Here is a 24219-nt window from a genome sequence, read left to right on the forward strand (position 1 = left end):
TACCTTATTTTGAGCTCCAAGGAAACTGTACTGTTATCCCTTGCCAGAAATGAATTTTGTGTTCACAGCAAGTTATGCATTTGCTTATTGTATGTTATGTAAGATGTCCTTTGAACTTGCTGTGTGTGATATTTCACAGGAGCACTGGAATAGTGTCATTTTTCAGAATGCACCATCAGACAATGCAAATAATATCAGTTCTCAAAATCCCAGTTTATGGGAACATAGTATTTTCTGAAGTATGTTATTGTAAAAATTATGATGAAGTGGTGACACAAATCAATAAAGCTAGGGGATTTTCAGAGTAGAGACAAGTCTGAAACATCTCTGCTTCATTCTTCCTGTTGTGCAGTGGTACTAGCTTCTGCTCAGACTTTAGTGTCAGTTCTAATTCTGAATTTATCTGACAGATTTATCTCTGTCAACCACAGGATTTGTATGCCATCTCATACTGTAGTTTCTGGTGCCTGTACTTAACTGATTTGTTTCCTATCTGCCTCGTCCATCTTTTCATTTTTGGCAAACTGGATTTATCTTGTTTTTATGATTAAATGGAAGGAGTTGCTAAGGAATGAGATCGGGATCCTTTATTACATTTTAGCATTGTTCCTTGAAAACCTGATTATATCTTGCAAATTAGAGTAACATCTCCAAGGTAATAAATCCTGCATAGCTTGTTAAATACCTCATTTTTTACTTCTAGATTCTTACTGAAGCAGAATAATATTATTCCAAACTACACTGAGTGTGAAGTGTTTTACTGTTGCTCTGTAAGTTCACTAGTAACTAAGCATTTGCCATCCTAGGACAGAATTATTTTGTCTCAAAGATTTTACATTCAGAGTATGATTTCATAACTGTCAGTTAAATAATGGTTTTTTGTTAATGATATTTAAATATTTATCGCCTCTCAAACAGTTGGGATAAAGCGAGGGAAGTACTTTTCTAGACAAATTCAAATCCATGTCTGTTAAGCCTCTGTTTATCTTCCATTTTCTAGTATGTGGCTGATACCTGGGTTTTGTTATTTGATGGGCTATAAAATTTGCTTTTGTGTCTCATGCATTGAAAATGTGCAGCATATACATATATTTTTTACTGCTGATAATTAGATTAGAGTTTTGCCAGTCACATTTGCTTCTAAGAGTTTATGGTATAGATCCATTGCATTTATGAAATAATTTTAATTGGTTTCTCTGACTGGGAAGTGTTCTGAGTATGTATATACGTTTCTCCTCCTGTCCTGGCATCTGAATACCTTACAACTTCACTCGTGAGCAGCCTTCATTCATAAAGGATTCTTTTGAGAGTCTCTGCTCTAAGATGTTTCTTGCCATTTCTCAGTATTTTTGTCTGACGAATGTCTTGTTGCTCTTGACAATAAGACACTAAAATGGAGACGCTGCAGAGAGCTAATTGACCTAGTAGCAGATTGTAGGCAGTAGCCTTTGGACACAATGCATTTTCAGTCATCTCCAGATGAAAACTTTAAAAGCAAATGTGTTGGGTTTTTTTATTTTAAAAAATTCTTCCCCTTGCAAATTTTGGCTTCTTACCATTGGTAATGATGCAACTCATCACTTTAGGAAAGTAAATATATGTGTGATTGCCTCTGACAGAATTTTCAGTGACTGAAAAGACCATTTCTTCAGCAAATCAAATGTCCTTCCATGATGCTTACTTGAATTTTGCACTTATCATGGAAATTAGAAGCAGTGGGCAGGAATAATCATACCTGCAGGCAAGGAACAGGAAATCAAGGTGATGGACTAAAAGACATAATTAAGAAGTTAGATCAAGAAAAAGAGCTGTATTTAGGGAGAAAACAGGAGCGAATCTGTGAGTAAACAGAGCACACAAGCATGGACTGTAAAGGAAATTCCTGCAATGAGGCAACAGACCCAGGAGTATTTCCAAGCCATGAAGCAGTAGTCATGGTTCATATACCTCCTGACCTGTATTAGGTGGGAACTAAACAGGCACCAGCTCTGTCACCTTGATTTCCACAGCAGGGACACTCTGGTAAAAGGGCTGGAGCTTTTATGAGTGCAGAAAACAGATTTGACAGCAGCATTTTTACAACTAAATCCAAACTTCGCAGTGTCATGTAGTGGAACTGAAAATTAAAATTGGAGACATGCTATTTCTTCACTTGTTGACTTTCTAAAAAGAAACGTGGCTTTATTACCTCTGTTTTTTAATGTAATATTCACTAGTTTGAATACCGATTTTTCAAATTAGTAGTAGTTGATAATTATCAAGCATCATTCTTTCAAGTATTTTAAAATGAGTGTGATTGATGTAAAGCACTTTCCTGCGACTGAGGTGTACCTAACTGGAGCAGTGGATGTACCATGTGGTTAGTCAGCATTCCAGGCAGCAAACTCCTGTTGTGCCTTTAATGTTTAGTAATCATAACTCATAGCAGCCTAAGGTTTACTCTAATTTATAGACCTAGGATATGTTTCCTAGATAGTACCATGTAGTGAAGGATTGGTGGTGCAGGAGCTCTCTGCTCTGGTTTCCACATATTTCCATCCCCACTGCTGGAGTATGGTGGGGACAGGAGAAGGCTGCCCTGTCAGTTTGTTAAAGGTGAGCATTCCTGGGCTTTAGCAGGGTCATCTTGCAGGTGAAAGAGTTTCCAGCTGCCTTCTTGCCTTAGAAATCTATCCATTGTGTGTTATTTGAACTCAGGATGAGGTCTTAGTTTCAGCCTTGGAGGGCTGGCCATTTTGGTATCCTTCCTTCATTTCAGGGGATCATATGTATGTACTGTAGGCTCTCACTGTTCTGAAATTGTGTGCTATTGGGCCATTTAGAATTGCTAATTAGAGAAGATAGGTGGAAAAACTTCATGTATGTGTTTCAGTTTCCAAGATTCCCTGAACTCTTGGCATATATATACTTCATTACCAAAAGAATTGAGAGCATGCACTCAAAATGATGGGATACTATTATACTGCCTTTGTCAAGCCTTGTACTAGGGAAAAAGGAAACAAAAGATTAAATGGCTGGAAGAGGAAAACTCATCTCCCCTCCTCCACTGTGGCTTGTTTGGCTTATTTTTATGCTAAGGTCAAGAGAAATACTCTTTTACAGACAATATCTAGCTGCTTCTTTTAATCTGTTGTGCATGAGATGGCTAAATATAGGAATGCACATGCAGTATTTATGTTGCTGTGAGACAAAGATACGCCCTTAACTTGGCCTGATCTGAAAATAAAAGCTCTTTTGGTCAGAATCACTATTGCTTTTGTGAAGTCTATAATCATTATGCTGCAGCCTGTAGTATTAATGATGTTTACAAGTACCTCACAGTTCCCTTTCCATTTGTAATTAAACTGGTTCCATGTCTTGATAAACAGCGTCGCTGAAATATGTAAAGCAGAGCTCACTTCATGTACAGTGTTCAAAGTCTCACTCCTTTTTCTGTGAGGTTACCTTTCTTAATAAACTGTTGATTCCTAATTCATGACCATTCTCACTGAATCTGCGTTTTCTCTTGAAATACTTCCCTAGGCTGCTTCTGTTGTTATGAAGAGCTGATAGGTAATGAATGGCAAACAATGTTTTCCAAGGCTTAATCAAGGCCTGCTGTCAGAGTAGGTCACTGGAGAAACTGTGGCTCTTTGCAAGAGTGTCCTCCTTAACTGGTAGCCACAGTTGGAAAAGGTGAAACCTGAGGACAGTGGAGTTCTGCAGCAGCTCTAGAGAGGAATTTAGCTGACATAGACTTTATGCAATAATGACAAAAATGTGTCAGTACAAGAGATCACGGGGAATTCTCCATTTCTTCTTGCCCAGTAAGATCTTAACTGCGATACAAGCACTCTTACAGGTGAAGAAGATCTCCGTGTTATTTTGAAACTGGTTATAGTTTCCTTTCTTCGGCTTGCTTTTTGCAGGCATAGTTAGTGTGTTGACTTTTGTGTTGCTCATAAGTCAACTCACTCCTTCTTTCCTTCAAACTGGACAGGGTCAACATGACTGTTAGATTGCAAATATTTTGATGAGGGTTGTTTTGACAACATGCAAAAATACTTGCTGCAAAAGAGAAAATAGCAGAAGATAGAAAAAAAATAATTCTAATTTCCTTGAATTTAACACAGTAGACATTTTAAACCCTACATTAAAATTTCCATCTTATCCTTTTTTTTTGCATTTTCCTTACTTTCTTTGTCTTTGAGAGGAGGATACTTAAAAGATGGAAGTCCAAAGCTGAAAAAAAATATTAAAAATAACGCTCTAAGATATTCAAAGGTTTTAAAAGAAATCATTTTATTGGAAAAAACATCATATCATTGGTGATTGCTTTTACTTCAGTGAGTTTCCCTTGAAAAATTACAATGTTCTGGATATGTTTAAATGAGTGGGTATCCTGCCATGTAGTAATGTGGAGTGGAGTCACTCTGCTCCCCTTTTTTCACATTTACTTTTCCTGATGTCAACAGAATGTACCTGAAAACAATACATTGACTAATTTTCTACAGTCTTTTGCTACTATAATGTACTAACCTTGACTTAGTATCGGATTGGGTAGAACTGACTCAGAGCAGTGTCTAGCTGGTAGTCATTAGCTAAGGTGATGTTTCAGGGAAATTGGAAAGCTCTCCTATTTAAAGCTCCCTGTGTTTTAGTATCTTATTTACCAACATTTTCAGTGAACATAATACCTGTAAGAAATGATTTGCTGTTAATTGCATGGAGTCATAGCTCTTTCAGATAGCATGGGTTGTTTTATTGTTATATTGATGTTTAGGATAATGGGGATGTAAACTTCCATTAACATGCTTGGCCACCAGGAAGGCATAGAGGTCCTGAAGTAAATATTACTATCTTGCATCCTTTTTCTGTTGCTCTGAGTAGACAAAAAATGGCCAAAAAAGGTTATATTTTCTCTTTTTTTCTTTAAATAGATATTTGACCCATATGTCAGATAACTGCTAATCCTGCAAACACCACAGCATGCGTGAAACTTGCTCAGATAAGCATTTTTGCTGACATGGAGGTTGCTGAGGTGAATAGTGACTCATTTGCATGTAGTAAGAAATCTTTGAGTAAAATCAGTGGCTCTTGTAAGTGTGAATGTGTCTGACAATTAGCTTTAAGTATGTTTTATCTTGATATAAAAGAATTATTTGAGTGAAAGCACTCCCATGTGCCTTATCAGAAAAAAATAAGAACTCTCCAAAGTGCTTCTTTTAAAAGCCTTTCTCAGAAGTCTTACTATGCAGAGTATGCTGCTTCTTTTCACAGGTCTTGACTGGGCAGTTTAGTCTGACATGCACAATAGAAGTCTATTAAATAAAATATGCATAGATTAAAATTCCTATGATATTAACTTTTTCTAAAAAATATTTCTTCATCAATAGGTCCTACAGGAATAATATAAAATTGTATTGTAAAAATGTTTTTTCTTCCACTGATACTTTCTGCTTTTCATGAAATTAGCTTAGTTTACTACTCTGCATCATTTGGCTCAGTAACTGTATCAGGTATTTAGGTCCAACCAACTTATTTAGGAGTTACTGAGTTTCTAAGTAATGCAAGTATTTCTGTCAATCTTGAGACAAAGCCATAACTTTGTATCTCAACATTCACCTTTGTGTTAAATATCAGGTACTCTGTTCTATGGAAAGTTCCCTGTACTTTCAGTGTATTTCCTTGTACTCAGCTGTAATGTGTTCCTGAGAGACTAGATCTGCATAGTGTAGAGGTTCAGAATGGTTTGGTTTCAAACACTGTGTGTGGGCAACCTTGCCAAATGTCAGCTGTGATAACATGTAACTAGTAGTATCTCCCTATAATTAGCAGTGTCCCACAAGGTTCAGTATTGTATAACTTATTCATTAATGAGTTGGATGAAGGAGCAGATGCCTCCTCAGCAAGTTTACTGATGAAGCAAAGCTGGGAGGAGTGACCGATACCCCAGAGGGCTGTGCAGCCCTTCAGAAGGACCTTGGCAGGTTGGAGAGGTGGGTGGAGAAGAACCTTCTGAAACTCATCAAAGGCAAACGCAGGGTCCTGTACCTGGGGGAGAATAACCCCCTGCACTAGTACAGTCTGGGAGTGACCTGCTGGAAAGCAGCTATACAGAGAAGGACGTGGGGGTTCTGGTGGACAACAAGCTGTCCGTGAGGCAGCAGTGCCCTTGTGGCCAAGAAGGCCAATGGCATCCTGTGCTGCACTAGGAAGAGCACTGCCAGCAGATTGAGGGACGTGATCCTGCCGCTCTGTTCAGCCCTGGTGAGGCCATATCTGGAGTTCTGTGTCCAGTTCTGGGCTCCTCAGTACAAGAGAGACATAGAGTTCCTGGATTGGGTCCAGCAGAGAGCTACAAATATGATGAGGATATTGGAGCATCTCTCTTATGAGGAAAGGGTGAGGGAGTTGGGCCTGTTCAGTCTCAAGAAGACCGAGGGGAAACCTCATCAATGTATATAAATATCTGAAGGGAGGCTGTCAAGAGGATGGAGCCAGGCCTTTCTTGATGGTGCCAAGCAATAGGATGAGGCAACAGGCAGAAACTGATGCTCAGGAAGTTCAACCTGAACATGAGGAAGAAGTTTTTTATTGTGCAGGTGACTGAGCTCTGGAGCAGATTGCCCAGCAAGGTTGTGGAGTCTCCCTCACTGGAGATGTTCAAGAACCTGTTCAAGATGTCTGGACACAATCCTATTGGACTAGATGTCCCCACCAGTGGTCCCTTCCAACAGTACCCATTCTTTGATTAATTTACTTGGTAACCCTGAATAATTTCACTAGGATGTCATGAATGTTGTTAAAGTGAAGGGACGTCTAGTTTATAGTCCTCTGCTCGGTGTCTTAGTGGCCAGCTGGTTACTCTGTATGGAAAATTTCAATGGGGCTTTGTGGCAGGAGTAGTATTTGGAAATCTTAATTGCCTATGCTGTTACTTCGATGCAAAATACAAGAGAGTAAACTGAAGGAAGTAATTTTGGTCTTGTGTGTTATGCTTTTGATCTTCCGAATAAATTTAAATTTACTGTAAATTGATCAAAGTTAGAAAACTCAAGCCAGAGGCATCACTGGAGTCATGCCCCTAGCAAACCTGGTAAATACCACTCATGAAATTTTTGAGTGCTCCTCCTGTACTTTCTTACCTCCTTTTTATGGCCATTAACTGCTCTCTGTTGTTTCTGGTTTGCAGGTTATTATCCCACTTGACATCTGCATTTGCTCAGACCTTATCCTGTGTCATATCTGTACTTTCACATCGTATATGTACACCGCACTCATAAAATACATTAATCGCAAGATACTCTTCACTGTTAGAAAAAAGTGTGCTGCAGATAAACATACATTTAGGAGCTTTAGGTTCCCTGGTTTTGAAGGGCATTAGGCTTCTTAGCATAGGCGCAGGCTCTGTGTTGGCCTTATGTTTTATTTTTTCTTATTCTGATAGTTTTGATATAAAGATTAAAAAGTAAAGTGGCAAGGTCAGTTAGAAGGAATGAGTGGGACTTAGTGACTAGAAATGGAAGTACTGATGATAATTGAATCTGTTCAACTGTATTGTGGTTTGAAAAACCTTGCCTTCGTGCTAACATCAAAAACAAACAGTGCTCAAATAGAGATAATTCAGTATTCTTGAGACATTAATTGAAAGATCAAGCACCATAAGGCAGCAATGCAAACTTCCTTGATTTAGTCTCATAACTGTGTATCATCCCTGGCCAGTGCAAGTAATTTACTGTAAATCACTGTAATTCTTGTCCTTCCTGATAACACCATATCACACTGTCAGTTTGAAACACGACCTGCTCATTTTTGCTTGTAAACTGTGATGTTTCTTTGCCATGTATGCATACAAAGATTTCAGTATCTGTATACACGCAAACTATATGCCTTATTTGCAGATGTATCTTGGCAAAGGTATTTTCCTACTAGGAATATGAGTGGATTTTGCTGGCAGGACTTTATGAGAGGTACATACATTTGTATTCAAAGAAAGTAGATTTTGAATTCTTCTGGAGATGCTGCTTGTTTTCTGCATCGAGATTCCATATTAGAAGTAAAAAATACACCTCTGTTGTATGGACACTGAAATTTTAATATATAAATAGAATGTACACAGATCCCCAACTGCTAACACCAGGAGATAGTTGTCCTGATTTTCAGTTTACTTACTTTTTGTTGGTATAAGTCAAGCATGCACTCAGTCAACACTGCGTGTATTTTGTATTCCATGTGTCATAGACCGAAAACCTAACCAGAATTGTGCCTGATATTTATCTGCAATTTTAGCAAAGCATAACCTTTTCTATTATCAAAGACCAAAGGACCAACTTGATATATTCTCACCTAGCTAGTGAACATGTGTGAAACACAGGACAGAAAACCATCTTTACAGCCTCGGACAAATTGGACTACCTTTTAATAAAATGCTAGGTGTTACTGCAGCTTCGTATGAGATGGGTCATCATCAGGCTTGGCAAAACTGGTTTTTCATCCCTTCAGTTTTAAAGTAAAAGACATACTTAAGCTGCCTTGGACAGGTTTTCCCTCTCCCACTGCTGGGCAGTTGCGTAGATGTGAAGAATGTCTACTTCTTCTGTAGCTGACTCAGCTCAGCTGGCCAGCAGTAACGTGCTAGGTCATGTCAGTTCAGTTGTTTCTGATCCATACCTACCTTCAGTGATGCATGAAAGTGCTCTGAAAACATAAATATCTAGAAATATCTATTTTATCTGTAGAAGTGATATAGTGAGCTGTCTACAATTTCTGTGAGGTAGTGCTTGAGGCTTTGCACAGCTGCGTGGTTTCACTTCAGTGCAGCACTGTTGTTAACATTGACTTCTACAGCACAGGGTACTAGCAAAAGTCATCCTGTCTGTCTTTGCTATTTGTGAACTTTTTCCAATACCAATAATGGGTTAATCTGTGTAAGACAGATCTAAATGGGAAATGGTTAGGGTATGTATGTGATAACGAGTAAAAAAGAGAAACCAAGTTCAAATACAGCTAGGATATTTATTTTCTGAGTAGAATACTTGCTTTATTTACAGAAAAATACTCCCATGCGCTTAGCTCAGAGGGCAGTGCTGGCTCTGCTTGTTACTTGGAAGAAAAAGTATTTTTTGGAATGCGACTGCAAATTGTGTATGGCATTTCTGGGCAGTTAAGAGATCCTGAGCTTTAGAGGAAAGTCCTTGTTTTGTCTGGTTCTAGTAATGTTCATGTTTTGAACAAACTTTCCACAAAAGTACATTTTTATTAGGAGTATTTGATTGTAATAGTGAAATTACCACTATGATGTGAGTAGCTACAACACACTGACTTGTATAGGAACCACCAAGGTGTTTGCTTCTTAACAGTCGGCTCCTTTGTCCATCTTTGTTCTTTGAATTTGTGCTCCTGCATTTTTAGATTTTTTGTGTCTTTTTCTTGGGAAACCAGGAGACTGTCACTTTCAGTATGATCTAAATTCTTAAACAAAAAGAGCATTCAAATTGTAAATTCAGAATCCTGAAAACATTTTTCAGGAGAATATATCAGCGTAGACGTGAGCTTCAGTGGAAGGGGTTATCACTGAACAGCTCTTGCTCTGACAACTAAGAGCAAGTAGGTGTGAGGGGAAGTGGCCTAACACCTAGGGACTTGTGTGGATGTAATCCCCACAGAAAGGCACTTTTAGTGCTAGCTGAGGACATGAAAATGAGAGCAGGCAGTGGGGACACCATGCCCAAGTCAGGGTGGGTGGAGGTTTGGCCTTTTGGGTATCCTCTGTGTGGCTCCTCAGCAGGCTAATGCAATTATTACATGGCAGAGAAGTGGCTGTCTAGAACCATCCATTTAGAAATTAGTTTTGAGTGCAGGTACGTGCATTTGGTGTGTAACAGGAGTACCCTTGTGCGCTGTGTAGGTCATCTGTTTGCTCCTAGGGTTTGGAGGGGTATATTTAGGATTAAGAATCAGAAAGTCTCAGTTGCTAATTCAGCTCTGCAAGCCCCCAGTGCCTGGTCTCAGAGAGGTTGCACTAATCTTTATCTCAATGTTTAAAATGAGGAGAACATCTGTTAGCATCGTAGGATGTTCTGTAGATGATATAATGGTTGTAGCAGTCTAAATTAGGTAAAGTACTGTCATGATGCCACTTAAATGTCTCTAAGCCACCAGTATGATGCAGCTGTGAAAAAGTCTAATGTGCTTCTGTGATGCATTAGACATAATATTTTTGTAGAGAGAAGGAGAAATGCTAATAGCAATTTCATGAAGCCTTCCTGAGATCTCATTTGGAATATTGTGTCCAATGCTCTTCCTTTGCAGTGAACAGAAAGATGGACTTAAATTGGAACAGGTGCAAAGACAGATTACTAGACTGATCAGAAGAATTAGGGAATATTTATCTTTCAAAGAGCAAATTAGAAAGCTTTTATTGTTTAGCTTAGTCAAGTGAAGGTTGAGAATCACAGAATCACTGAATCTGCTGATTGGAAGAGACCCACAAGGATCATCAAGTCCAGCTCTTAGCCCTGCACAGGACCATCCCCAAGAATCACACCATGTGATTGGGAGCATTGCTTCTTGAACTCTTATCGGGCTTGGTCCTGTGACCACTTCCCTGGGGAGCCTGTTCCACTGCCTAAGCATCCTCTGGGTGAAGAACCTTTCTCTAATATCCAACCTAAACCTCCCCTGACACAACTTCAGGCCATTCCCTTGGGTGCTATCACTGGTCACCACAGAGAAGAGATCAGTGCCCGCCCCTCCTCTTCCCCTCACAAGGAAGTTGTAGACTGTGATGAGTAGACTGTTCAGCCTCCTCCAGGCTGAACACACCAAGTGACCTCAGCTGCTCCTCATACCCCTCATTCCCCTCAAGACCCTTCACCATCTTCCTTGCCCTCCTTTGGACACTCTTTAATAGATTAATATCTTTCTGTATATAGTGGTGCCCAAAACTGCACACAGTATTCAAGGTGAGGCTGCCCCAGTGCAGAGCAGAGCAGGACAATCCGCTCCCTCGACTGGCTGGTGATGCTTTGCCTGATGCCCCCCAGGATATGGTTGGCCCTCCTGGCTGCCAGGGCACTGCTGACTCATATTCAACCTGCCATTGAACAGGACCCCCAGGTCCCTTTCCGTGGCACTGCTTTCCAGCATCTTATTCCCCAGTCTGTACAGACCTCCAGGGATGCCCCATCCCAGGTGCAGAATCCAGCACTTTCACTTGTTGAACTTCATCAGGTTGGTTATTGCCCAGTTCTCTAATTTGTCGAGGTCTCTCTGCAGGGCCTCCCCACCTTCAAGGGAGTCAACAGCTCCTCCCAGTTTTGTATCATCCGCAAACTTGCTTAGTATCCCTTTAAGTCCTTTGTCCGAGTCATTTTTGAAGATGTTGAAGAGCACAGGGCCTAAGATGGAGCCATGTGGAACCCCAGTAGTGATAGATCACCAAGCTGATGTTACCCCATTCACTGTTACCCTCTGTGCTCGACCTGTGAGCCAATTGCTCACCCACCACGTGATGTGTTTATCCAGCTGCGTGCTGGACATTTTGTCTGGAAGGATCCTGTGAGAGATGGCATCGAAAGCATTACTGAAATCCAAGATTACATCAGCTGGCTTCCCTTGATCACCTAGGTGGGTTACCTTGTCATAAAAGGAAATCAAGTTTGATAAGCGGGACTTTCCTCTCATGAAGCCGTACTGGCTATGACTGATGACTGTGTTGTGTTTCAGGTCATTTTTTCAATATATCCCAGAAAAATCTTTTCCATGCTTTTACCAGGCACTGAAGGCCTGTACTTTCCATGTTCTCTGTCTTGCCCTTCTTGAAAATCAGGTACATGTTTGCCAGGTTCCAGTCAACTGGGACCTCTCCAGATTCCCAAGACCACTCAAAAATCAGTAGAGGTTTTGAGATGACATCAGCCAGCTCTTTGAGGGTTCTGGGATAAATCCCATCAGGCCCTATAGATTTATAGGGATCCAGCTGGAGCATCAGATCCCGCACAGTTTTCGGGTTGACTGGGAGTTGATCATTCTCACAGTCATGGTCCTCCATCTCAGGGCTCTGACAGGATGAAGTTATTCTTAGTAAATAAATTTATGAGTAAACATCAGCAACCAAGACCTCTTTCAGCTGAAGTATAGTCAATTTTTTTTGATATTAGTATTATCAATTGGTCCTGAATGAACTTAGACAAGAAATTACAAGAACTTCCCCCACCATTTCTTCTGAACAGAGCAGCGGGGCAAAGAACCTGAACAGTTTTAAGCCCAAGTTTAGTAAGCTGCACAGGAGATTTCATTCTGGAATGACGATAGAAAGTTAAGTTATGAGACAGGTCTTTGGGTTTGAAGTATTGAGGTCTCCAAGGGGTCAGAAGGGAGACTGAAACTCCTTGTTTTCATTGTATTTGTTTGGCACTAACAACATACTTCAACATTTCCAGTGGTTGCTAGTGGATAAGAAGCGTGTTTTTTCTTCTCTTCTTCCAAACTCTTTTACTAACAACTTATTTTACTTGTTCCCTGTTCCAGCCCCCACCTTCTCGCATTTGCCATGAACCAATTACTAGATCTGGGATCAGGAATGAATGAGTCCCCCTCGGGAAATTAAACGTAATATAGATATTTTTATCCCTTTTTTGTTGTGTGAAGCATGGCCCACTTCCTGTGATCATGTAGAAGTTGTTACTTAGCAATTATTAAAAACATATGCAGCTATTGCAAAGACATAGAATATAGCCAGTGCCCTCAAGCTGTATTCTATAATTATAGCTTTTTCTATAGCTATTTTGCCTTTTGTAGGGTATTGAGAAGCTTTTTTGGGGTTTAGGGCACATGGAGCAGATATCCAACGGAAACTTCAGAACTGAACATTCATTGTGTGGTTGCCTGCAGTTGCACATCAGTCCTGAAAGGATCATCCTGTGTCTCTGAACTGTGCTGACGCACACACTGAATTGCCTGTTGGTGATCCAGAGGAGGTGTTGCATTATTTCTGCTACTCAAACTTTGCTGTTTGGTGCAGACAAGTTTCTTGGTCATGTTGTCTGGAGAATATATGTATTTGTCACCTCCTGTACCCCGGAAGAATTGTTCTCAGTAAGTGACGTCTTGCAGATGGGTTATCACTCTGCCTTTCCATTTTTGGCATTTCTGTGAGAAAGTTGATTTGCTGGGAATTCAGCCAAGACCTCAGATTGAGAAGGGGGAACTACAGAAGGAAAATGAGATGTGAAATTCTTTCATAGGCTCTAACTTTGGTATTCAATTAAGTAACCAGAATGTGGGCAGGAAGTAGAGGATGGTAAAGAACAGTGCTTCCATTAGTTTGTCTTGTTTTTACAGAAAGCTGTGCAGCTTGAGAGGAGTGTAGTGTTTATAATACATTCATGACATGGCTGTTTCCTGGTAAATGTGCCACAGGAGGAAGTGTTGTTCTTAAATTAGTAAATGAAAAAGCAGCTGATAAAGGATGGGGGCTACTGATTTCTAGATTTTGTTCATGACAGGATTTAAAGGGAAAAGTTTCTTTTCAGTGTTTCATTGGAGGGTCAGATTAAAAAGTAAAATATAATTTACTGGGCTTGATAGGCTCAGGCTATATTGTACCACCAAGCACTAAGCTGTCTGTGAAAAGGGCTCTATGCTTTAGATGTCTATTGTCATAATAAAAAAAAATTATTCTCACAGAGGATGGCTATAATGTAACCCTGAATATTTGTAAAATACACTGTTAAGCAGTGAGAATTCCTAAGAAAATAAACTAGTTAAATAAGATATTGTTCCTGCTTTCACCAGTAACTTGTGTGCTTTTACACATATTATTTGAAAAGGAGACAAATATATTTATTTTGAGAACCTCATTAATGTTATAATTGAGGCCAGTTCAATGTCACTTTTGGTTTTTACCATAAAAAGATGGTAGCTCCCATTCAGGATGAATTCTGTTTCAAAAATTAATTGAGTTCAGAAGAGTGTATTTGCTGACTAAATGTAATAGCCAGTCTTCTGAAAATTTTGGCCATAACATTTATATTATATTAGACTCTTAAAATGAATCTAATTTATAAATTACTTTGAGATCAAATATGGTAGGAAATACATTTTAATGGAAGGGGCTTATACTGTGGTAAATTTCTTTCCTGTTTAACACCTTATAGATCATCAGTCTGGGGGAAAAAAATGCACTGAAACCTTGTCTTTCATGAACAACTGTGTGACACCAACTGCACTGTTTATATTTAAACCATTGGATTATCTGTACTACTTTCTAGCAATGCCCTTCATGATGAGTTCCTGTAATTAATGGTTCCTGAAAGTACCAGCACCTCTTCTCTCCCTCTGCTCTCTGAAGCATGAAACTCAAGGATCAAAGAAGTGTTAACTATATTGGCTTTAGGCTGTATAAAGTATAATCCCAGGTCACTTGTTTGCTGGAAAGTTCTAGGACTTTTCCGTGTGAGCAAGTTAACTGGCATCAGCCAGACTATAACAGCTGTAGTGGTGATCCTAAAATCCTCTTACTCTAGGGGAGATATTTTGAGGTGAGCTGGGCTTCTTTTGGATGAAGGCTGTTAAGCAAAAAACCTTTTGATTACCAAACCCTCCCCCTCCAGACCCTTCCATGGAATATTTAAACTAGTTCAGTGTATGATTCTGTCACTATTAACTGGTAAATTTTCCATGCCAGGAAACCATTAGATGGTAGGAATCATTACTTTCCTTCTGTCTTGCAGGTTTTGGGAGGCACAGGCACATGTTAATGTGACCAGGTGGGGAAGGGGGCAATTCTTGCCTTATATGTGTGATTTGTGGGGGAAAATGATGGACCTTCAGTTGTAAATGATTTTCTTGACTTTTCTGGCAAGGACATATGTGTGGGTAAACGAAGTGTCTTTTTCATGTCACTGGTGATGGAAACTAGAATATAAACATTGCAATACAAGGGATGCCAGGAACCTGTGAGCAGGAAGAGAAAATAAACAAAGCAGAAAGTTTTTCTAAAGTGAGTGGAGGCAAATATTGACATTTTTTTTAAGGGTTTTTTTGTTGTTGTATTTTTTGGGGGGAAGAGTTGTATGTATATGGGGTTTGTGGGTTTTTGGGGTTTTGTGGGGTTTTTTTTAATTCAGGATCAATCTACTACTAAGTTATGTTTCTAATTTCTTGTTACCCTAAGTAGCAAACATGTGAATATACTGATTAATAGGAGACTCAGAATGCCAGCTTTTGAGAAATGCCTCCGATCACCTGTGATGATTGGCTTGTGTATGAGTTGCAGTCATTGCATGAGTTATGTCCTGAAGCCTAGTTCCAAGGGCATGATTCATATTGACAGTCCTCCTTCCTACATGGGATGTGACAATAGTGGATTTGGAGGATCAGGCCATGCTGGGGATGGGAGCCAGGATAACTGAATCTGCTTCTGCCTTGGACACCAGCAAGACAGTGTACGAAGTGGAAGAACAAGCAGTTGTACAGAATTAAGTATATTCTTGTGACTGAACCTCTTCAGAAGAAATAAGAATAAATACCATCTTACATTATCCTGACACATACCTTTCCATGTTGATTACTTACCAGCAAGATCCAAGTATTTCAAACATTTCTATTTCCCTGTTGCATTTGGGATCAAATAAAGATAATTAGATCCCACCTGCAGCATTAAAATGTACTTAACACGGTGTGGCTCAGCAGAGGAATGAGTGATTTATTTGTAAATACTGTGTTCATTAATAATACTGCATTTATACTTAACTTTTATGTTGACCACACAAAAAGGTTGTTGAAAGGTTGAATCCTTGTAGTGTACCTAAATATTTTTGATAATTCATTATTTTAATATAAAAAGTATTTTATTGACCTTTTTCAGTTAAATCAGAGAGTTATTTTTTCTTTTTAGTTTCAATATTGCAAGAATCAAGATGTAATAGAAATTCCTCTCTAGCAGACAGCTTCTATCACGGAATCATTCATCTGTACTCATTAAGTAAATTATACTGTTACTAAATGGACACAGTAGCAGCAATACAGTAGCAGCATAGGAGAGATTTATCCATAATCCAGGACTGCAGCACAGGCTGGTGTCTATCCACCTGGGGAGCAGCTCTGTGGAAAGGGACATGGGTGTTCTGGTGGACAGTAAGCTCAATATGAGTGAACAGTATGGTGCTGTGCCAAGGAAAGCCAACAGGATGCTGGGCTGCATCAATAAGAGAATCACCAGCAGAGATAAAGAAGTCCTTTTTCCACTCTGCTCGGTGCTTGCCAGGCCACACCTAGAATGGTGTGTTCAGCTTTGATCCCTGCTATGCAAAAAAGATGTGCTGGAGAGGGTCCAGAGAAGGGTCACAAAAATGATCAAAGGACTGGGAAACCTGTCATGTAAGGAAAGGCTGAGAGAACTGGGCTTGTTCAGCCTTGAGAAAAGAAGGCTATGGGGACACCTTATGACCATGTTCTGGTACTTGAAGGGTGTCTACAAAGATGATGGAGACTCCCTTTTTACAAGGAGTCCCATGGAAAAGATGAGGGGTGCAAGTTACTCCTGCGGAGATTCCATTTGGACACAAGAGAAAACTTTTTCACATTCAGAACAATCAGCAGTTGGAATTACCTCCCCAGGGAAGTGGTGGATTGCCTAGCACTGGACACTTTAAAGATTTGGCTGAAGAGGATGCTGGGCCGGCTTGCCTAGATGGTGCTTTTGCCATGGAAGGTTGAATCAGATGATCCTTGAGGACCCTTTCAACCTGGTATTCTATGATTCTATGATTGTATAAAATCATCTTAAATTCAACCTTAACCTTCTTAGCCCCCTCACACAAATGACAGGGGTGTTTGAGACAGGGTAGGGAGATGTTTTTGGTTAGTTCGTTCTTTTTGGGAGAAATAGGTGAAGGTATGCTATAATCTACTTTCTTCCAGTACAGTAAAAATAAGAACACTTATCCTTGGTAAACAGTGCCAAGAGAACTCTGTTCTTAATTAAAACCCATTCCTCCCTCCCCCACAGTACCTAATATATTTGACTGAATCAAGGACTGTTTTGTCTTCAGAAAGAACGGTTTGAAGAAGTGTAAGGAACACCTTGTTAACTGAAATGTAGATTGAGTTTAGATTGAGATTTAGACTCTAAGTAACTTTATTTGGATCCTTTGTAGAATGATAGAATGATTTTACTTTTTTTTTAATTTTAAAAGGCTGAATGGTGTTAATCTACCATCAAAACTGAAGTACCTACAGTTCAAAAAGCCTTCATTACAGCTGCATTGACATCTAAATATGTAGGTGTCTGTAGTGAGGGATTTAAGTGCCTGAAATTCTATGTCTGCTCAGACAGCACTGCTGGTTTAGCTTCTCTTCTGCCCCAGTTCTTTTGGGATCCTGACATTAAGTGTTCCTGCTCATTAGCCCTTGTACAGATCTCTTTAACACCCATCCTTGGAAGTGAGTTCAGCACAAATGGCTATGGCACGCTAATCACAGACTGTGTAGGAACCAGGATAAGATATGGAGTTGGTTGTTGAGAAGAAATCTGAAAACTGCCAGGGCAAGAGGCAAGCATGAGAAGTGAGTGGGAGAGTAAAGCAGTGGGAAAAACATTGGGAGGTGAAAAGCAGTGCGGAAGAGCTAACAGATCTGTGAAGGGTACAGAAAACTGAGAGAAGATGTTGAGATTAAAAGGAAAGCTAGTATAGGAGAGCTGGAAGCTAATGGGAAATGGGATTCTGGTTGTGGGGAAGGAGCAATATATTGTATAATGAAGTTGATGAGAATGAAGCAGTTGCTGAAAAGAGGCAGAGGGGCAGTACTGGGATCACAACTAGGAAACTGAGCTTGATGACAGAGTGTGATGGGGGTGGTGGCACATGTCCACAGGATTGGCAGTGATAGAGCTTGGATGAGAGAGTTTTGAGGGAGACTTAAGTGTCTGCATTGAACAAGGTGGAGCTTCTCCTTTTCAATAGTTACCGTTTTAAAAAAGCTGGAAGTTAAACCAAGCTCGGAAAGTTGCCTTGAGTAACGTTGTTAAGAGTTACAAAGAACAAGTGCTGCAAAGCTGGGATGGTGAAGAATTAAGATTTTCTAAAATATGTTAACTGGGCTTCCTTGGACATATGCATTATGATATAGTTTTAAATTATATGATTGCAGATTTGCATGGTCTTTTTAAGTGGAACAGAGGTGTATGACGACTGCAGCAAAGTAGACAGGTCTTTGAAAACTTGCTTTTATTTGTTGTAGAAGGCAGGGGCAGTGCACAACAAGCCAGGAAAGATGTGCGTCACCTTAATAGGCAGCCAGATGAGTACAACTTCCCCAGGAAATTAGTTTGAGGCTAAGTAGTCTGATAAATGAGCTTTAGGAATCTGGTTGAACACTGAAGTTTGTAATGCTTCTGATTCAGAAGTTTCAATCTTGTCTATGGGGATCATATAACCTACCTTGCAGGGGACTGACAGCACCAGAGAGGAGCTCTGTCTGGAAGCTGGCATTTCTGTGCTCAGAGTGCTGTTCTGGAACAGCACAGAATGGCCCAGGGCAGGTAACATACAGAGCTGTGCTGTGACCACGTGTAATGCAGTCAGTGTGTAGTTTTCCAGTACTCTCTTCTAGCTACTATATTCACTGAATCAGGTCCTGTAAAAAAAAAAATTCATGTCATCACCTAGTAAAAAGCCAGTCAGACGAGATTTGAACAAGGGGGCCCAATTAACTCCAAATCTTAAAAAAAATTAAAACAAAAAAAAGAACTTCTGAAGTGCTTACCTTAAAAATGTGTTAGTTTCCACCTCATTGGACACCTGTCCTGTATTAAGATTTTAGGGTTGTTGAGAATGTTGATGTTTGTATATAGCTTGATGACTTCTGTTTCTTTAAATGGCATGCTTTCCATACATTTTTCCTGGGAAAATCTGAATGCACAATGTTCAAAGAAAACATAAAAACTAGGAAGCATGGTTACAGTCAGTTTTTTAATTTCCCTTGACTTCTGGTAATATCTTCTTTGAAAGATTGTACCTTGCTTAATTTTCCAATTATATATACTTGCATGATGGAAAAGATGAAAAATAATTTTCGTTTAATCTGATATAATTACAACTGTATTTTAGGGGAACTAATTCCATCTTATCTTATTATATTCTGACCATGGTCAAAAGTAAGGCTGCAATTACTATTTAAAGAGACTAGTTTCAGTGGTTGTGTCATATCAAATGCATTGCTTTTCTACTCTGTTATTGTTAGATGGAGTGCTCTAAATTAGATGGTCTAATTCTGGAAGATTTGAATACGTGCAGGTGGACTTTTGTGTCAGCAAAGCCAGACTTGTTTAATTGGAGCTCCATATGTCTGCAAAAATTGATTCCATATGGTCAAATAGCACATTTAAAAAATGTTTCTTTAATTCATACTACTGCCAGGAGAAAGTAGAATAACTTTATTTTTTAAGCTCCTACTTAGCTAAGTGACAGTACACCTGTACACGAACCTTCTTTCGAGTTTTAAAGTGTTAATTGAATATGTAGGATTTTCCTGTCACGTGTTAACATTTTTGAGGTAGCTTAAATCTGTGGCTGACAAAGGCTTAACTGTGTGCTGTCTGTTTGTACTCATAAAAACAAGTGATGAAATATACTTAAATCATGCAATCCCACCTTCTACTGGGTTGAATTTACATTTCATTTAAGGTCGTGCTGAGTCTGAAAAAATATATATGTGGAACTGGTCAAATAAAACCCAGTCTTTTTACATGGGAGAAAAAAAGCTTTGAGTTTGCTTCTGGTTAAGCAAATTGATGGGGAATAATCCTGTTAGAAAAGCTGGATATCTGAATTTTTTAATTAGGGCCATAAAAGTTGATATAATCAAGAGATGAACTAATAAGAAGTTATGCAAATTAATTTTTCTTTGTTTTTTACTGTACACAGGTACCTAAGGATAAAACTGGCCTGAAGGGAAAATCTGGGGGAAACTGGGGAGCTTGACTGTTCTTGCACCTGAGTAAGTGAATGCTTAGCTGAAAATCAGCTTTAAAAAGCATTAGAACCGTTAAATGTTCTTCAGCATCTCCATGCCTAATTTGTAATTTGAGACAATACTTTGGCTTTTGAATTGATAGAGACTGGAAGAACTAGGACTAGGGAGGGAATGTTGTATAGAGCCTGTAGTGCTTTGCAGTAGGTTTTCCTTTTATTCTTGCCCTTAAAGCCTCCATAAAGTGAAATACAGATTATAAGGAGGATTTCTTGGTATTTTGGTGGTTCGCCTTTTTAGTTTTTTATCTTCAGACTAGTTCTTGAGTTTCTTAAGGTTAAACTTGATCTTGCTGGTTTGTAATCAGTAGTAAGGCACTTCAGCAGAACTGAAGTCCTAGGAATGGGCCAGGTTAGGTATGAGGTCATCAGAGGGTGAAGGCTGAGAGTGACCTTGTGGTAGCCTAATACAGTTGTCTTGCAAAGGGTGAATGCTTATTCCATGGTTTGATTTTTTGAGACAGAAACTATTACCTGGGTTGAGTTTGCTCCCACTAAAATAGGACAGGGACAGCTTTTCTTCAATAATTGGACATGGCACATGGCAGACATTCCTAGGGATCTGAAGGACCCCAGTTCCAAACTCAGCCTACGCAATTTTCTGAAACAACAGAAAAAATATTTTCCAGTTATCCACCTAGCTTTCTTTCCTGGCAATCCAATGATTATTCTGTTTACAAAAAATAATTTTACATGTCAAAAAGGTACTTTGATGTATTACTTATTATTTAATGTATTTATTTAGTCATACATATTCATATATGGCATACATGTAATATTAATGAGTAGATAAATATTGTATGGTATGAAACTTCTTTCTACTGGTAACGTATTTTTAAAAATGGACAAGTTAATTGAGTTTTCTGAAACAATTGCTAGAGCTGGAGCCTTTCTTCCTGCTGGCATTTATCACACTAAAAGAATTATCTTTGGTTTTGGAAAGCTTCAGTAAGTTGAATATCCTTACTGGTATCTGCATTAAATTTTACAAACAATACTTACCAGTCAAGAGTCTCTCAATTTAATCTGGTCTAAACTTGTTACCAATGCTGTTTATTCCAAATGTGCTGTGGTTTAATAATATAATAATTATATTCTTGTACGGAGTGCACAAACTTAGAAATTGATATGTCTGCCTAAAAAATATATTTCATTTTGCTAGAGTATTTACTGTATTTATCTTTGCAGTAGCGTAGTAGACAAAAAGTTCTCTCGTTGCTTTTGATATCAAAGAGAGTTAAATATACAACTTAAAAATATGCCAGGCTTTGTGAGCTATACATGCATAAGACTTCAAATTCATTTAGAAATGCACCATAGCAGCATTTAGCATTATCAATCTTTGATTTGTAAATTAGGTACTGAATCACAAATAATACCTGAGACTCTATTATAAGTAAATGGTTGCCTTCCTGTGCATTAGTAGTTCTCACTGAAATTCTAGTTCCTTGTCTTGCACTCATTTTGTATGGTTTTAGGAATTAGTCTGTGGAATAGCGAACTACTATGTGTAAGGTTTATTAAGGAAAAGAAGTTCAGTGTTCTTAAATAATAATGGCATATTTTGAAATCACAGTTGGCTCAACAGCTCTGTTTTAAATCCAGCAGGACCTTTGAGAGAGGGGTTTGCCTTGTTTCTTTTAACTTCTATACTAACATGCAGCAAATGTTTTCATTTATTTCCTGTGTTATCAGTCCTACTCTGCATATTTTAGTCTATTGCTTTTGACAGTGATGAAAGGCAGGTATTTTTTGACCTTTTGTATTTTGGGTGCTTCATAAGCTCAGCTGTTCATTTGGGGAATATTTCCTCTTTCGGAATATTTTTCTTCTCTTTTGTTCCTGTTTCCTTGTTTGAAAGGCAGCACTAGAAATTCCAGGTGCAATGGTAATGTTTCTGAAATTATGGTTTAGATTTTGTGCTTGCGTACATGGGACAGGAACTTGGCCATACAAAAGAAAGGCAGTCATCTGGTGGGTTTGAGGATCTGTAGTGACTTCTGCGTTGACAAAGATATCATGTCAGTGTTATGTTGCTTTTTACTTGAAAATTGTCCTTAACTGTTGTTTAATAAAGCAGAAGTCAAGAATTACTGAACTAAGAGAGGGGGATAATCCAATTGAATTGTGTAGTCTGTTCCTTTATGAATGTAGGATTGATCTCTAATTTAGGTGTTTTGTCCAGTTTATTTTTTGCCAGTTACTGTAGTTACTGCATCACCTACGGATTTTCTCATTCAGACTTGAAATTGAGTGCCTTGGGGCAAGATTTTCTCAATTAAGCATGAAAATGAACTGGCCTTGGTTTTGAGAGCATCCTGTGCGTAGCAGTTCTTGTGCCTGGTGTTCTGGAAAGATCAACGGGTTTGTGCAAATCTGTATCTGGGTTTGAAGCAAGATAAACATATCTGTGCTGCAGCCCTCTGTGTGCTGCATTGTGCTCTTTTTCAGGGATTGGTAGGTATTAGTCCATCCTGAATTTAGAGGCTGAAGTGAAGCCAACTGGTACTGTTGCTGGAGCCTGTTGCTACTGTAGGATGAAGCTCTTCAGCTTCTTTTAGCAGTTAATTGTAAATCGCAGTGTATGGTTTCTGACAGCTTTTAAAGATGTCATATGCTCTGCTGTTCATAGTCTGGAAATCTCTGGGGGTTTAAAACTCTCTACAGTATCTCTCTCACAGAGATCAATTAAGTTTCTAATTAAAGCTGTATCAGCCTAGCATCTACTGAAACCTTAAAAGAGTTGATGTTAAAATAAATATAGTAGGTTTTTTAATCTCATGAAAAAGAATTTTTTGAGGATTATTGGGGTTTTTTTTTATATTTTTGAGAGACTTTCTTTGTTATTCACAAAGTGGTGTTTGAGTAATTGAAAGCTTCAGTTGCTGAAATTTTTAATGAAGAGAAGCCAAACAAATTTATTTAAACAATTTTATTTATTAAAATAGCTTATTCTCAGACAGCTAACAGAACTGTAGTTGCAACCCTCCCTCATGCTTTCTGCCTTTGAAAGACCACTTATTTTGATCAAACCTAAAATGTTGACGAAATTATATCTCTCTGTTTTGCCTGAAGTCAAGTGTCACACCCTTTCATTGATGTTTGGAAAGTTGTATATCACTACATTTGAAAGGTACCAAAGTCCTGTGGTTGGCCTCAGCATTAAAACACATAGATGCTTCTGCTTTATGGGGCTGTAAACCAGATAATTCATCACTACTGACGATCTGGAGGTAGATGTGGGCTTTTAAAGAACAATATATTACAAATTCCTTTGGAGGGGGAGTGTTTGTTTTTAGAGATTCCTGGAGAGTGGAAGCCTATTATGCTGGTATTGTGCATGTGATAAATCATGTACTTTGCCTAGGTTGGGGTTTTTTCCGTTTTTTTTTAAGGTCTAAGACCATTCAAACATTCTGTCATAATAAGAATAACAAGTAGTATCCTCTCTGCAAACACCGAAGAGAGGGGGAAACATTTTTTTTATTTTCACAGTGTAATATTGTCACTATCTATATAAATAAATGATAGTGTGTCACACAATTCACATGAACAGCAGTGCAGCTGTATTGCTGTTGTCTGCCCAAATAACAAGAAGTGAGAAGGGAAGAGGGGGTGACAAGGGGGATATGTATTGGAGATGGGCATTGCGGTATGAATAAATTGACACTGTGGTTTTATGGGGGGGACACTCATTACAGGAGGCTTCATCTGTTTGCTGCTTCCCATATTTAGAAAGCATCTTTAGTGATCCTTTTTGCAAACCAACTCATGCAGTAACTGGCAAAACAGAAGCAATTAGTGGTGTAATCTCAAAGGGAATCTCAAGCTTCACTCTAAGTGCAATGATTAAATCCACTAAAATGATAACCATTGCTGCCAAGAACTCCTGTAATTGGTCACTAATGTATTTTGTTGTAGCAGTCGATAACTACTGCATTTCATGCACATAATTAGTAATGCATACACGTTTGGTCAGTAAAATTGAAAATCCTGATAACCGAGGGTTGAGGGGGTGGGAAGGAACATAGAGCTGCAGAACTGAAATACTGCTCTGTTGATAGTACCTAACTAGAACTGTGTGCTTCAACAAAACAAGTGTCCTACTGTGCTGGAATACAAATGGGCTGTCTGTGGCAGGATATAGCAAAGACATTTGGCAGAGAGGGATTTGAAAGCTTCTGGCATAATGTAATTGAAT

General features: G+C 38.9%; 1 protein-coding gene across 4 annotated transcripts in view; it reads left to right on the plus strand.

Annotated features, from left to right (window-relative positions):
• Nucleotides 1-24219, plus strand: part of TBL1X (transducin beta like 1 X-linked) — a 259538-nt gene that overhangs the window by 101943 nt on the left and 133376 nt on the right. For 3 of the 4 annotated variants that reach the window (XM_064646579.1, XM_064646578.1, XM_064646577.1), the window contains exon 2: nt 19914-19986. The exons of the other annotated variant lie outside the window; for it this stretch is intronic. The gene's annotated coding sequence lies outside the window, so the exon portion shown is untranslated. The remainder of the gene's footprint in view (nt 1-19913; nt 19987-24219) is intronic. 4 annotated transcript variants of the gene reach the window in all.

The sequence above is a fragment of the Pseudopipra pipra genome, chromosome 2, assembly GCF_036250125.1.
Source record: "Pseudopipra pipra isolate bDixPip1 chromosome 2, bDixPip1.hap1, whole genome shotgun sequence".
Classification (NCBI taxonomy): domain Eukaryota; kingdom Metazoa; phylum Chordata; class Aves; order Passeriformes; family Pipridae; genus Pseudopipra; species Pseudopipra pipra.